The sequence below is a fragment of the Hylobates moloch genome, unplaced genomic scaffold (genome assembly GCF_009828535.3).
Source record: "Hylobates moloch isolate HMO894 unplaced genomic scaffold, HMol_V3 SCAFFOLD_7, whole genome shotgun sequence".
NCBI classification, from domain to species: domain Eukaryota; kingdom Metazoa; phylum Chordata; class Mammalia; order Primates; family Hylobatidae; genus Hylobates; species Hylobates moloch.
Genome location: NW_026652282.1, coordinates 129,313,847 through 129,324,802, shown reverse-complemented (window position 1 = coordinate 129,324,802; position 10,956 = coordinate 129,313,847). Strand labels below are relative to the sequence as shown.

The following is a 10,956-nucleotide window of genomic DNA, read 5'->3' as shown; positions in this document are numbered from 1 at the left end:
TGTTTCTGTACTTTGGGTGGGGCGCAACATTCCTGGAGGTACCGTCATCTCGGAAGGCCAAGAGAGAACCAGGTAGGGCCTAGAGAGAAAATGATAGGGGGCTGGCTGGATTCCCAGGACTGGCTACAGGCTCTGAAGAAGATAGAGAAGATAAATGTGTGTTTTCCTTCTAAATTGCCCATTCCAGCTCATCAGGGAAGAGAAGTGAATGAGGTTTCAGTGAGGAAAAAACATAGTTTAGGGATGAAAACTTGGTTAGCTGGAATGTCTTCTGCATGTGCTCAGTCTCTCCCAGGAGCCTGAAAGCAGACACTGTAAGTGCCAGATGGGAAGCACCATCAATAGAAAGAGGAACCCCTTTCCCAACAGTCAGCATCCACACTCTGAAAATCTATACACTATACTGTACCCCTGTGGCCCAAAGAGTCAGTTCGTCAACCTAGGCTCTAAGAAAGGAATCAATGCTTAGGAAGGATAAACTGCACTTATTTTCCTGCAACAATATAATCCCAACAGTAATTCAGTAACCCTTATATGCAGTTATTATAGGCTTTGAAAAAGGGACAGGATGGGATTTTTTAAAATAACATTTTACTGACTTTCAAAATACAAGTTACTATTACTAAAATGTCACTATTGCCCACAATCCCAGGAATTTGCACACACATTTTTCTGTAGAAAGTTTACATTGTGCCTGATGTGTCTAAACACAAAGGGTTATTACGAGATTACAGAGAAAATTGTTCATGATTGTTCACCAGCTCAATTTGAGTTTTGACCAAGTTTCTGAATTTGTCCAACTTCACATTTTTAAGAAATGTAAAAGAATGTAACTCACACTGAAGAGATGCTGTATTAGACGGTTTTCACATGGCTACAAAGAAATATCCGAGACTGGGTAATTTATAAAAGAAAGAGGTTTAATTGACTCACAGTTCCACATGGCTGGGGAGGCCTCAGGAAACTTGCAATCATGTAATCATGGTGGAAGGGGAAGCAGGCATGTCTTACATGGCAGCAGACAAGTGTGAGAGCATGCAAGAGCAGGGAACCGTGCCTTATAAAACCATCAGATCTTGTGAGAAATCACTATCACGAGAACAACATGAAGGAAACTGCCCCCATGATCCAATCACTTCCCTCCCTCAACACATGAGGATTACAATTCGAGATGAGATTTGGATGGGGACAAAGAGCCAAACCATATCAGATCCTCTCACAAAAAGTTGAGGTGGATATGAATTAAGATTCAAGTTCGTTATAGCACTCTCCACATTTTTAATCCATTCTTATTGCCTGGGCCTTTTATGTGAACCGTCCTGGATACAAGGTTATTACAAACCATGTTTTCAGTTGCCATAGTGCTTTCTATTTTAAAATAAGTAAATATAGCTATCTCTTTAACAAAAACATTTTTCTCTAAGGAATTGGTAGATCCATAATGTATTGAGCACCCCAGAGAAGTCTGCTTGATAGGAGAATTCTGGATGGACCAGAAAGAAGGGAAGTTCAAAATATTATTGTCTTCCTTCTATTCTATTAGTTGCCATTGTCATATCACTTTCTTAGAACTATGATTAATATTTCTATAATTTTTTGGTTAGATGTAAGTACTATGAGAGATATTTGTTTTTAATTTTTAAATAAAATAAATGAGCACACACAGGGAGAGGTCAGAAACAGAGATTTGTGTGCTAGTCCTTGACCTAGATTCTTCTTCTTAGTCATCTTGCCTGTACAAGGCATGATCAACTTCTGGTCAGCGTCTCCCCATCTAGCTTGGTGACAGGGTTTGCACAGCTCCTTGGCTTTGAACACACCACTCAGATCTCCTAATTGGCAAGGGAGAAGGTATAGAGGTGGTCGAAACCCAAAGAGGCTACACTTTCACTGTCTTCTCAGTCTGCTACCAACATTCTGACCAGTGCCTCCCAGACTCCAAAACCAACCCCATGCTTCCATGGGAGAGAAACTGTGAGTGCTCATCTTCTGACTATGCCTGAATTGATAACTAACATATCTAACTACTCCTTCACCTTTTTTTTCTTTCTTTCTGGCACCAAGAATGGGGAAGATTAATTTCCCACTTTCAAACATAGGACAGTCAGGGAAGGTTTCAATTAGTCCATGGTCTAGTTATTGCTTATCAGTGATCACCAAGGAAGCTTCCCTCTGCAGCCGAGCGCTGGAAAATCCTTGGACCACACAAGACTGTTAATGGTGTCCTGGAAACTCTCACTTCACTTCAACTTCCTTAACTAGCTGACATCTCTCATCCCAGGCACAGTAACGTTTCCTCAAAAATAATGTGAATAGATAAGAAATTCAAGAGAAATTAATTTTTTAACCATATCCAAAATCTCTATTTAACAAATAGCAATTCAGAGGACAAAAGATGAATGGCACGACTTGGCAGAATTAGACCAGTGCCGGAGTTAAGTTTACTCAGGGTTCCCTTTGAAGGCTTTGACCATATTGCAGGCTTGGCTTCTAGGGAAAGCACTTGCTACCACACTTTTGGCTCCTTTGGAATTAGTGAAGGTACAGGAACTATGTGAGATAAAAGAGAGGTAGACAGCTAATCATCAGAGGCAGTATGGCAAGGTGATGGGGGATACTATGAGAGAAAGAAATCATTAGTGGGAAATTTTTCCATAGTTAACCAAGGAGTTTGTGATATGAATCCTCTCTTCCGTGTTTGCTATGAAATCTTCAGTAATATCCTTACCACACACTACCATGTTTGTGGAAGTGGATGTTTTAGGGGAACAAGATGAGGAGTTGAATCCTACATCCAGGATTGTTTAGGGCAAAACAAGACATGCAGAAGCCAAGGAACAAAATGAAAGTTCATATTTTGCTTATACAGGCAAGATAAATATATGGAATACAGATTAGAAGAGAAGAAATCTATCTCATGCCATGATTTTGGTGAAAGGGCTCTTTGCAGATATATACTAATCCCTGGACCAGGTTGATGCAGGCGTCTAAAGTGTTCCCCAGAACCTGAAAGTGAGGATGTACATTAAAGCAAATCCATTTCTCCTTTGGCAGAGAGCCCAAACCCAATCAGGTTGAGAAGGACTGAGTCCATTATTGTACACCCTGAAAACTCTAGGATTACGTTTCTGTGTGATCCTCTGGGTCACATATGCTAGCTCATCTTACTCTGTTCTGTGATTTCCCTGATAGGTAATTTTGTAGACCCCAAGGGCTAGATTGTGACAGTCTTTCTTTTAAAGCCAAACACTTGGGTACTTCTGGATGTTCAGCAAATGTTCTTGAAAACGCTCAGTGTTTTCAAAACTATCTTGGAACAAAATATGAGTGGAAATGTGTCATCCCAGTCCTCTCTCCAGCACCCTGCCCCCGAGATGAATTGGTCTTGATCCAACTGCCCCTGCTATGTGCCCATTCTTTCAAGGACTGCAAGAGAAAACACGTCTTGGCTTCAGCTGAAGAGTTGTCTCTTCCCAGCCCTTAACTGTGGACCTGAACTGCAGGTCTCATCAAACTTACATCTTTTCCATAACATCTGTGGTTGGCAGAATAATGCCCTCCCTGCAAAAGATGTCCAATTTCTAATTCACAAAATTTGTGACTGTGTTGTGATATGTGACAAAAGGGACTTAGCAGATGTGATTAAGTTAAGGAAATTAAAATCGGGGATTATCCTGGATTATTTGAGTGAGCCCAATAACAACAGTCTTTATATGGGAAGGAGGGAGGCAGGAGGGTCAGAGTCAGAGAAGGAGACATGAAGTTGAGTGATGTGAGGAAGGAACCATGAACCAAAGAATGCAGGCATCTGCTGGAAGCTGGAAAAGGTAAGAATACAAATTCTCTCCTAGAGGCTTTAGAAGGCACCAGCCCTGCCGACACCTTGACTTCAGCCCAGTGAGACTCAATCTGGACTACTCAGGTGCAGAACCATAAGAGAATAAATTTTCATTGTTTTTAGCCACTAAGTTTGTGGAAATTTGTTACAGCAGCCATGATAAACTAATAAAGCAGTGTGTAGCCATTTGAACTTGGGACATATGTGCTTCCTAACAAAAGGAAACAGAAAAAGGTAAAGTGTGCATTGCTTATTGAACACCTATTTTATGTCAGGCACATACCATGCATAATCTCATGGGCTTTTTATAATGAATCAGTGGATGTGTTCCATTTATCAGATCAAGAAATGGAGCTTTAAAAGTGAAGAAATATGTTCAAGATGTTATCGTTGCCATGTGTCATGCAGCCTGGGCGACAGAGCAAGACTCCATCTCAAAAAACAAACAAACAAAAAACAAAACAAACAAACAAACAAAAAAACCTTTATCTAGGAGTTGCCTTTTATAATCGAGTCTTATATTTATTTACATTTACAGAGCAAAGTGGATTCCCTGGACTATTTTCTATCTCAAACATATGCCACCATCTTGATAAGAGGTCCTCTTCCAGAATTCAGTAAATAAAGAGAACCTGTCTGGTAGCTGTTGTTAGTCGGTAGAAAGGAATATGCACAGGGAACCACAGGAGGACAAGCTCAATCCTATGAGGTTGACGCTAGTACAAACCAGCTTGTGATAGAGAATATAAGACACAAGAAGAAGCATTTTGCTTACAGCTTTGGATATTTCCATGGCACCCATCAACATCTCAGGATACTTCCCAGGAAATAGAATGTAATTAATATGAAGATATAATTTTCTCAATTGCACAGTGACTGGACTATCTGAAGCAACTATGTGGCAACAGATGGGTGAGGCTTGCTTGGAATCAAGCCAAAGAAGTGAGAGTTGGAATGAGTCCCAAGTCTGTAGCCTTGCCTGAGCATTGGGGCCCTAGTCGTCAAAAACTAATAATAATAATAATAATAATTCTCGTCTCATTCCTAGTGTCATCAGCTGTCACAGCTGCTGACACTGACCATGAAGGCCATCAAATTTTCTCTGCTCTGAGTTTACGCTCCCCAAGTCACCTCCTGCTAGAAGCTTTGCTTCCTTTTGTATAGTTTTCTAAAGGGCAGAGAATAGTTTCAATTTCTCAGTTTAAATTATGTGTTTGCATCATGGTCTATACTGTTAGGGTCTCATCTTAAAAAAATAGTTTTCTATTCAGATGTGTTGAGTCTATGGGAAAAAAATCGTTTTCTGTTTTGGGCTCCAGGCTTAACCTGTGATTAAGACAACCTAGTTACTATTTCTTCCTTTTTGATCTCCTGGGCTCCTGCATGCTTTATCTAGTGCCATTTGGTTACTATCTGTGGTTCATTTGCCCCCAGATAGTTCACCTTCTATCTAGCTAATATGCAGAAGTTCTAAAATCCTGGGCATTTGACTGATTATTGATGCTGGGTAAAGAAGAAGGGCCCAAGTCAATCACGAAGGTGACTGATCTTTAAAGCTCCATTCTGTAGGTCCTTATAAGCAGAGCATCAACAAGAGGAAAACAACATCCTGAACAAACATCTTCGAATTATAAAATATGAGTAATATTTTGGATTTAGGTGCAAAACATTAACATCCCAAGTCCCATTGTGCTCAAGGCACTGTGACATGCATAAAGTCTTTGCAGAAGCTGGGAAATCATGCAGGTATTTGTTTTCTTTTATACTTCCTCCTCTAGACCCTAAGAGCTAGAATTCTTGAAAAGACTGAGAACTCTATCAGTCTCTTGTGAATCTGGTTAACTGAGTCAGCCCCCATAGCTTGATTTCCTCGGTGTTCACTGACCCATTCCAAGCCCTGAGCTGATAAGGCCAGGAACCAGACCTAAAGTTATTGTGACCTCACCAAGGAATGTCACCGTATGAGGCTAAGTATCTCTTGAACTTATATTATTTTTAAAATTCTATTTACTTTTTATTGTTCTTTTTATTGATATGTAATATTTATATATATTTATGGGGTACATGTGATGTTTTATTACATGCATAGAGTGTGCAATAAACAAGTCAGAGTATTTAGGATATCCATCACCTCAAGCATTTATCGTTATATGTAGTATGGTATATATCAAGGCCTCATTTGTAGCTATTTTGAAATATACAATACATTGTTGTTAACTATAGTCATGCTACTCTACTATCAAACATTAAAATTTATTCTTTCTATCTAACTGTATGTTTGTACCCATTGGCCAACCACTTTTCATTCCCCCATCCCACCCACTCACTGTTCCCAGCCTCTGGTATCTATTGTTCTACTTTCTACCTCCATGAAATCAACTTTTTTAGGCACCACATATGAGTAAGAATATAAGAAATTTGTCTTTCTCATTTATGCAGCCAACAAACTTATGAAAAAAACCTCATCAACACTGATCATTAGAGAAATGCAAATCAAAATCACAATGAGATACCATCTCACACCAGTCAGAATGGTGATTATTAAAAAGTCAGGAAACAATAGACGCTGGCGAAGCTGTGGAGAAATAGGAATACTTTTACACTGTTGGTGGGAATGTAAATTAGTTAAACCATTGTGGAAGACAGTGTGACGATTCCTCAAGGATCTAGAACAAGAAATACCATTTGACCCAGCAATCTCATTACTGGGTATATACCCAAAGGATTATAAATCATTCTACTATAAAGACACACGCACATGTATGTTTATTGCAGTACTATTTACAAAAGCAAAGACATGGAACCAACCCAAATGCCCATCATTGATTGACTGGTTAAAGAAAATGTGGTACATATACACTATGGAACTAGGCAGCCATAAAAAAGAATGAGCTCATGTCCTTTGCAGGGACATTGATGAAGGTGGAAACCATCATCCTCAACAAACTAACACCAGAACAGAAAACCAAACACTGCATGTTCTCACTCATAAATGGGAGTTGAACAATGAGAACACATGGACACAGAAAGGGGAACAACACACACTGGGGCCTGTTGCGGGGTCAGGGGCAGGGGGAGGGAGAGCATTAGGACAAATACCTAATGCATGTGGGGCTCAAAACCTACATAACAGGTTGATAGGTGCAGCAAACCACCATGGCACATGTATACCTATGTAACAAACCTGCATATTCTGCTCATGTATCCTGGAACTTTAAGTAAAATTAAAAAAAAAAAAAGACATTTGTCTTTCTGTATTTGGCTTATTTTACTTAACATAATGACCTCTAGTTCCATCCATGTTGCATCAGATGACATGCTTTCCTTCTTTCTATAGCCAAATAATATTTCATTATGTAAATATACCACATTGTCTTTCTCCAGCCACTGACGGACATTTAGGTTGATTCCATATCTTTGTTATTGTGAATAGTGCTGCAATCAACATGAGGGTGTATGTATCTCTTTGATATAGTTATTTCTTTTCCTTTGGATACACAGTAGTAGGATTGCTGGATAGTATGGTAGTTCTGTTTTTTGTTTTTTTGAGAAATTTTCATACTGTTTTCCATAATGGCTGTGTACTAATTTCCACTTCCACCAACAGTGAATAAAAGAGCCATTTTCTCCGCATTCTTGCCAACATCTGTTAGTTTTTGCCTTTTTTATAATAATGATTTTAACTGGAGTAAGATGATATCTCATAGTTTTGGTTTGTATTCTCCTGATGATTAGTAATATTAAGCATTTTTTTCATATACATGCATATGAAGAGACCATTTGTATGTCTTCTTCTGAGAAATGTCTATTTGGAGCACCCATTTTAAATTGGATTATTATTATTATTATTGCTATTTAGTTGTTTGAGTTCCTTGTATTTATATATCTTGGGTATTAACCCCTTGTCAGATGTGTAGTTTGCAAATATATTCTCCCATTCTGTAGCTTGTCTTTTCATTCTGTTGATTGTTTCCTTTGCTGAGCAGAAGCTTTTTAATTTTATGTAATCTCATTTGTTTATTTTTGCTTTTCTTGTCTGTACTTTTGAAGTCTTATCTAAAAAATCCTGAAAAAGAAGTCAAGAAAACAATCTCATTTACAATAGCTACAAAAATTTAAATACATAGGAATAAATTTAACCAAGAAGGTTAAAGACCTCTTAAGTTGATGAAAGAAATAGAAGATGACACAAACAAATGAAAAGACATCCCATGATCATGGACTGGAATAATAAACATCATTAAAATGATCCTATTACCCAAAGCAATCTACAGATTCAATGTGATCTTTACCAAAATACCAATGGCATTCTTCACAGAAATAGAAAAAAGAATTGCAAATATATATGGAACCCAAAAAGAGCCCTAACAGCCAAAGCAATTCCAAGCAAAAAGAACAAAGCTGGAGGCATCACACTACCTGACTTGAAAATATATTACAAGGCTATAGTAACCAAAACAGCATGGCATTAGTATAAAAACAGATGCACAGACCAATGGGGCAGAACAGAGAACCCAGAAATGAGCCCATGTATTTACAGTCAACTGATTTTCAACAAAGTTTCCAAAAACATACACTGGGGAAAGGACAGTCTCTTCAATAAATGGTGCTGGGAAAACTGGATATCCATACCCAGAAGAATAAAACAAGACCCCTATCTCTCCTCATAAATGTAAGACCCAAAACTATAAAATTACTAGAAGAGAACATAGGGCAAACACTCCAGGACATTGGTCTAGGCAATGATTTTTTGGCTAAGACCCCAAAGGCACAGGCAACAAAATATTAGGCAAATGGGACTACATTAAGGCAAAAAGCTTCTGCACAGCAAAGGAAACAATCAACAGAGTGAAGAGACAACCTGTTGAATGGCAGAAAATACTTGCAAAATCTTCATCCAACAAGAGACTAATATCCAGAGTATACAAGGAACTCAAATAACAACAAAAAAAGAACTTTTGAGCCTAAAGATGGCTGCCTTAGCAGGGAAAGATGCCATGGTGCTTCATACAAGTATCAGTAGGCCGGTTGCTTTTGTTAGCAAAATTCCTTGGACTGCAGCGTCGAATGAGCTGATGGTGGCTTTGCACAGTTTGGCCATATCCAAAAGTGTGTTGTACTTTTTGACAAGGAGACTGGCTTTCACAGAGGTTTGGGTTGGGTTCAGTTTTCTTCAGAAGAACTTCAGAATGCACTATAACAGGAAAATCATATTATAGATGGAGTAAAGCTCCAGGTTGGAGCTCAAAGGCCAAAAGTTTTGTAAACATCTGATGAAGAGAAAGATTTTTGAGACTATTTCAGCCTATTAAATAAAGTTAACATAACTGAGAAAAAAAAAACTTTATTCTTAACTGCTAGAGTCGAGGAGGAATTTAGAAGGGGATCTGGAGTCCACCAAAGAAAATGTTGGCATTTCTATAACATCAAAATGCAAATGTAAAAGAGATCTCATGGAACTCCTCAGACCAATTTTATAAATACACAGTCTGAAGCCTAGAAAAGTGATGTAACTTGCTCAGGGTCACAGGGACTTAACTGCAAAACCAAGTACTTCAGCTTAGCTCTCCTAGCTTTCCAGTATGCTTTCCACCTCATCATATTGCCTCCTGTGTCCAGGTTGCTCTGAGTTGACCTAACCCTAAACATAGTCAAGAAAGAGCAAAGGAAGAAGAAACAGTGGGAGCCTGAAAGCCCTGTGGCTTTTTTAAACCCTTAAATAAGACTGGTTTAAGCAGTCTTTTTTTGGTTGAAACAGGAGAATGGACCCAAGGGATAGCCAGTCAGTACTCCTCTCTCACTGGTGGCCCTGAAAGTATATCCAGAGCCCACCAGGACTCCATAGAACACATCTGGAAAAGGGCCACAACTGAGTAACCCTTGAGAAGTCTCTTTCCCATTCTGGACTTCGGTTTCCTCGGTTGCAAAATGAGACACATATACTAGACAATCTGCAGTTAAATTCTCTTTGAGGTAAATGTTCATTCTTTCATATTGCTTCCTCATCCCGTTGATCCTCTTCCTGTTGAAAAGGGTGGCTTAGTTCATTTCACAATGGAAGGAGACAAATTGAACCTCAGATCTCCCTGATGTTTTCTGATTCTTCTTTTGTCTCTGCAGAGGAATGTCTGCATTGGTCTGGTCCTGGAACAGTTGATCACTAAAAACTGGTCCCAGCCGGGCGCGGTGGCTCACGCCTGTAATCCCAGCACTTTGGGAGGCCGAGGCAGGTGGATCACGAGGTCAGGAGATCGAGACCATCCTGGCTAACATGGTGAAACCCCGTCTCTACTAAAAATACAAAAAATTAGCCAGGCATGGTGGTGGGTGCCTGTGGTCCCAGCTACTCGGGAGGCTGAGGCGGGAGAATGGCATGAACCCAGGAGGCAGAGCTTGCAGTGAGCAGAGATCGTGCCACTGCACTCCAGCCTGGGCGACAGAGCAAAACTCCATCTCAAAAAAAATAAATAAATAAAATAAATAAAATAAAAATAAAAAACTGGTCCCATCTGGCTTTTGGGGTTTATACATTCATTCTTGGAGCCCATTTATCACAATATTAAAGTACCTACCTGCAGCCAATTATTTGGCCTTACCTTGGGCTTCTCTTGGCCTTCCCATATGTGAGATATCTGGAAATTTCTGCATCTGCTGCATACCATGTAAAGGTCATGAAAAGCCAAGTTTCCATCTAATTACCTTCCTCATTACTGTCACTTTCCCACTAGACCAAGGGCTCTAAACAGGGAATGAGCAGCGAACGTTTATTTGCTTTCACCTTTCTCTGTGTAACAGCCTTCCAACTCCAGGACTTGAGCCTATAGGGGGTGGTCAGGGCTCATGTGTCTCACCTAGTTCCTCTCCATCAGATGTCTTTCTCTTTACAGAATCCACTTAAAAAGGGTTAGATTTATCTTCTTTCCTTTTCCTTTCCAGTAGGGACTTCCCTTATGTTATACCCAATTCCTTTTTCTGGGGTGCTAAGGCTAATTACTAAGCCTTAATGATGGAAGGAGTAATCTTTACCTATTATGGAAGAAATCCTACTATCTGTGTTGGCCAAGCATGGCTTTTGATTCAGAAAGCTTCGAATGACAAGAAACTGAGATTACAAAGAA

The 10,956-nt window shown here is 39.4% G+C and overlaps 1 pseudogene; it reads left to right on the top strand.

The window, feature by feature from the left end:
• Positions 1-8,808: 8,808 nt before the first annotated feature.
• On the top strand, positions 8,809-9,131 carry LOC116811438 (SRA stem-loop-interacting RNA-binding protein, mitochondrial-like; annotated as a pseudogene).
• The last annotated feature ends 1,825 nt before the right edge of the window (positions 9,132-10,956 follow it).